The following is a 6060-nucleotide window of genomic DNA, read 5'->3' as shown; positions in this document are numbered from 1 at the left end:
TGTATTTACTTTATTTAACATTCGCGGCACAATCAAATGCCAATCATCCGGCCAATCGATGTTTACTGGCTCAGTTGACGTGTGAATGTTTGTTGTTGTTTTTTATCTCGCGATGCGAGAATCACGCGGCCACGAGATCCAAGCGACAGCGTTGCCATATTGAAAAAGAAAGTTGGGTATTTAGTAAGTTCAGGGAGCGTGTCAAGTTAATGAATCTATTGTAAACTCACAAAGATGGTTGGCACTTGCGTGTTTAATGACCTGTGGAAACTCGGTAAGGTCCTGGAATTTTGGTAAAGTTGACCTGGAAAGTGCTTGAAAAACCCTTGAATTTTGACTTCTGTCACGGGGATTCTATAATTCCCGTAACTGAATAAAACACGATTATCAAAATATCTCTCCTAACTGTATATCTATTAGATCTCTCTGTAACAGGCTGTTAAACCCTAGTATGGCTCGTCTCTAGGTATGATCAGAGATACGATCTTATATAAAGTATATATTATTATAGCACGTTTGTTCTCTAGAAACACAACAAAAACACAATACACTTTGGAATCTGTATTAATCTACGCTGACAAATGTACAGCCGTAGTAGTTAATTAATAACAACAATAATAACAACCCAGAACTGATCACTTAATTAGTTAATCTCTAGGTGTCTAGTTACACAATATGCGAATCACTTCACCGTTACACCACACCCACACGTGTGATAATTGAGAAACGCTTCCAGGAGAAGTTAATTAATAAAGGAATTACAACACCATTCCTAACTGGTTAATTTTTAATTAACCCTACTACTCGTTCAGTAACGTGTGGTAATTTAGGAACTCTTCCAGGGGAACTTAATTAATAAAGGAATTACAGCTCTATTCCTAACGGGTTAATTTTTAATTACCCCTAACTACTCATTCAGTAACCTTGTAACACAGAATTAATACTGGTACCGATCACAATAAAGACAATAACCTACAGTGTACCTAGGTCCGCTAGGATGACTGGCTAAGCTTTATATTACCAAATACTCATATAATGTTAGAACAAAAAGTCTACGATTTACTTCGTCAGATGACCGAAGACACTGTCTAAAGAATATTGGTATAATACAGTATCAAAATATTTAAAGTCACATCAATCACATCAAGGTTATACACAGAGCAGAAATAATATATTTACCAAAGTCCAAACGGACTAACGTTCCCTCGGAGCCTTCCTATTCGTTCTCCTCGATATCTCTAAAACACTAGCTATTTATTATAAACCAGGATTTTGCCTGGGGGTACAAGGCGGTACCTCACGTATCATCTCATATTCTACATCTACTAGAGTCGGTATATTTCTCTCTGATCGTCAGTCTGGCTGTCGCCAACCGCGAGCAATCTCCTGGCCATAAACAGCACTACCGGAGATATTACGTAACTACTCGCCACATGGCCTCCACAGCTGGACTAAGTGCATATTAGAATGCCCGATCGCGCGAAGTATTACGTAACAAGTTGCCCACCTGGGCTACGGGCAATGAAACTGCACACGGCCCTCTAACACAATTAAAATCGCCACAGGCGAAACAAATTTAAGAGTATGTACCGTCACAACTTCCTTTAAGTGTATGAACCCTGTAGTGTGTATTGAGCAGTTGTTACCTATTCGAGTTTCGCGCTTACATGTCTCGTCAAATATATCATGTATAGTATAGTATAGTATAGTTTATTAGCTTTAAGCCTTAAGGCCCATAGGCATATACATATACATTCAATACACAATGATACAAACAAATAATATTGGGTGATTTTGTAATTGGAGGATGGACAGTTATATATGCTTAGAACGTAAAAAGGTTGCATGTTTGAGAAATTTACCGAGATTACATAGTTCTTTTCTGTTTTGAACTGATAATAATTGTACAATTTTAAACATAGATGGTTTGAACCAATAATATTTTTTTATGTAAGTAATTCGTAAACCTGTATACAATGGACATATCAGAATAAAATGATATTCGTCTTCTATATCGTCCTTATTGCATAATTTACATTTTCTTTCAGATCTTTCTATACCATAATATCTTCCTTGTTCAATGTAACACCCGTTAGATTATTTACACACTCATTAACAGAAGTATTTTAAAAATAAGGTCGTCAATTACAAGCACTTAGTGTTGTTTCGTTTTTTATCATCATTCCACTCATATACATATGTTTTGCTTGCCTTTTCACAAGTACATGTACATTAATTTATACCATATGGTTTTCTTAATAACATGAATATAGGCGCGTGATCAGAGTGAATATTAAAATCTCTAACATAAAAATCGTGTGTAACATCTAGAGAATATTTATCTATAATACACTAGTGCCGTTTTTGTTATAGAATGTGATTTTCCCAACTGGTGCAATAATCACTAGCTGACCGGCCGTAATAGAGAGGATTATTCCTGCTGTTGGAGGTTGCATTGTATTTATGAAATATAAGATTTTCAGTTCTGTGGCAGCCATTTTTTTAGATTCCCCAATAATGATAATATCACACCTATTGGACTATTGATATAAATGCATAAATGCTAAAGATACGAATACGGAGGACTTAAAAATGTGGGGAGCTGACCCTACCTAGAAACAAAATGGTTGACCCAAATCGTTTTTGGATTTTAAAACAATAATATGTAAGTTAAAAGAGAACACATATCATATTTTATCTGGACACGCAGGGGTGATTGTAGAGGAGGTACGGCGACCTACCCTACTTAAAAACAATTCGGCATATTCCTGAAACATCACATTTGTTTAGGCCTAGATACAAAAGTTATATTTGGGATTGCGGGTATACCAATGCTGATATACCTGGCATACTGTTTGAACTGTCTACGAGTTAACAATATATTCAGAGTATTTATGTTTCAGAATTAAACGTGTTCTTTCTAAATATTATTCTTTGTTGTTAGCTGCAGAAAGATACTTAAGTCATCCCACTTCACTATCCTTAGTTTTGCGTTATATGAGGTGAAGAGTCTCATTGCCAAAGCCATGAAACTACCTTGCGAGGTCCCCACCCCATCAAACAATTAGATGCCGCCTGCAGCTTATCCTTCCTAAAATGTAAAGATGGATCCAAAGCGTCTTTCGTTGTGCAGGAGACGCTCATTTTAAAACTTTTATTTTCCGGTTCCCCTTTTGATTTACCAAGACATTACCTAGTGGACCTGAGAAACACTTTCATCTGCTTTGTCTACAAGATGACTGCCACTCCACATGTCTATACATCATTCCTGACACGTCTGTAGAGGACTGTCACTCCACATGTCTATACATCATTCCTGACACGTCTGTAGAGGACTGTCACTCCACATGTCTATACATCATTCTTGACACGTCTGTAGAGGACTGTCATTCCACTTGTCTATACATCATTCCTGACACGTCTGTAGAGGACTGTCACTCCATATGTATATACATCATTCCTGACACGTCTGTACAGGACTGTCACTCCACATGTCTATACATCATTCCTGACACATATGTAGAGGACTGTCACTCCACATGTCTATACATCATTCCTGACACGTCTGTACAGGACTGTCACTCCACATGTCTATACATCATTCCTGACACATATGTAGAGGACTGTCACTCCACATGTCTATACATCATTCCTGACACGTCTGTAGAGGACTGTCACTCCACATGTCTATACATCATTCCTGACACGTCTGTACAGGACTGTCACTCCACATGTCTATACATCATTCCTGACACATATGTAGAGGACTGTCACTCCACATGTCTATCCACATACATCATTCCTGACACAGGACTGTCACTCCACATGTATACAGGACTGTCACTCCACATGTCTATACATCATTCCTGACACGTCTGTACAGGACTGTCACTCCACATGTCATATACATCATTCCCTGACACATTCCTGACACGTCTGTAGAGGACTGTCACTCCACATGTCTATGTCTATACATCATTCCTGACACATATGTAGAGGACTGTCACTCCACATGTCTATACATCATTTCTGACACGTCTGTAGAGGACTGTCACTCCACATGTCTATACATCATTCCTGACACGTCTGTAGAGGACTGTCACTCCACATGTCTATACATCATTCCTGACACGTCTGTAGAGGACTGTCACTCCACATGTCTATACATCATTCCTGACACGTCTGTAGAGGACCCCTGCGTGTGCTGTAACCTCACCGTGGTGCAGGGGTGTAACATTCTCTTTGAGAATGGCCAATACAGCACAAATTGAAGTTTAGAGTAAAATTCGGTGTCCGTAAAATTCGGTGATATTTGTATTTGTATTTTTGCACAGTTCTTTACACTGTTTTTGTTTAAACCTTGAATTTTTATATTGATGTTGATCATCACTTTATTTATTTGCATTACCATAGTTTCACACCCAATAGCCGATGTATTTTTCGTGCTGGGGTGTCGTTAAACATTCATTCATTCATTCATTCATTCATTCTGTAGAGGACTGTCACTCCACATGTCTATACATCATTCCTGACACGTCTGTACAGGACTGTCACTCCACATGTCTATACATCATTCATTCCTAACACATCTGTAGAGGACTGTCACTCTACATGTTGATACATCATTCCTGACACGTCTGCAGAGGACTGACACTCCACATGTATATATCATTCCTGACACATCTGTAATGATTTGTCACTCCACATCAATATATCATTCCTGACACATGTAGAGGACTGCCACTATACTTGTCGACGCATCATTCCTGACATATGTAGAGGACTGCCATTATATATGTCGACGCATCATTATTGACACATTTGTAGAGCACTGCCACTCCACATGTCAATACGTCATTCATGGCATAGCTGTAGAGGACTGCCACTCCACATGCCGGTACATGATTCCTGACACGTAGACAGAGGACCGCCAATCCACATGTCGACACGTCATTCATGGCATGGCTGTAGAGGACTGCCACTCCACATTTCGACACATGATTCCTGACACGTAGACAGAGGACCACCAATCCACATGTCGATACATCATTTATGGCATGGCTGTAGAGGACTGCCACTCCACATGTCGACACATCATGCATGGCATGGCTGTAGAGGACTGCCACTCCACATGTTGACACATGATTCCTGACATGTAGACAGAGGACCGCCAATCCACATGTCGACACATCATTCATGGCACGGCTGTAGAGGACTGCCACTCCACATGTCGACACATCATTCATGGCATGGCTGTAGAGGACTGTCACTCCACATGTCGGCACATGATTCCTGACACGTAGACAGAGGACCACCAATCCACATGTCGATACATCATTTATGGCCTGGCTGTAGAGGACTGCCACTCCACATGTCGACACATCATGCATGGCATGGCTGCAGAGGACTGCCACTCCACATGTTGACACATGATTCCTGACACGTAGACAGAGGACCGCCAATCCACATGTCGACACATCATTCATGGGACGGCTGTAGAGGACTGCCACTCCACATGTCGACACATCATTCATGGCATGGCTGTAGAGGAATGTCACTCCATATGTCGACACATGATTCCTGACACGTAGACAGAGGACCGCCAATCCACATGTCGACACATCATTCGTGGCACGGCTGTAGAGGACTGCCACTGCACATGTCGACATCACTCATGGCATGGTTGTAGAGGACTGCCACTCCACATGTCGACTCATCATTCATGGCATGGTTGTAGAGGACTTCCACTCCACATGTCGACATATCATTCATGGCATGGCTGTAGAGGACTGTCACTCCACATGTCGACACATCATTCATGGCACGGCTGTAGAGGACTGCCACTCCACATGACATCATTCATGGCATGGTTGTAGAGGACTTCCACTCCACATCATTCACGGCCTGGTTGTAGAGGACTGTCACTCCACATGCCGACACATCATTCACGGCCTGGTTGTAGAGGACTGCCACTCCACGTGTCGGCACATCATTCATGGCCTGGTTGTAGAAGAAGACTGTCACTCCATGTGTCGGCACATCATTCACGGCCTGGTTGTA

This window comes from Gigantopelta aegis, chromosome 10, assembly GCF_016097555.1.
Source record: "Gigantopelta aegis isolate Gae_Host chromosome 10, Gae_host_genome, whole genome shotgun sequence".
Classification (NCBI taxonomy): Eukaryota; Metazoa; Mollusca; class Gastropoda; order Neomphalida; family Peltospiridae; genus Gigantopelta; species Gigantopelta aegis.
The sequence above is the reverse complement of the archived record's forward strand: the minus strand, read 5'-3'. Positions refer to the sequence as shown.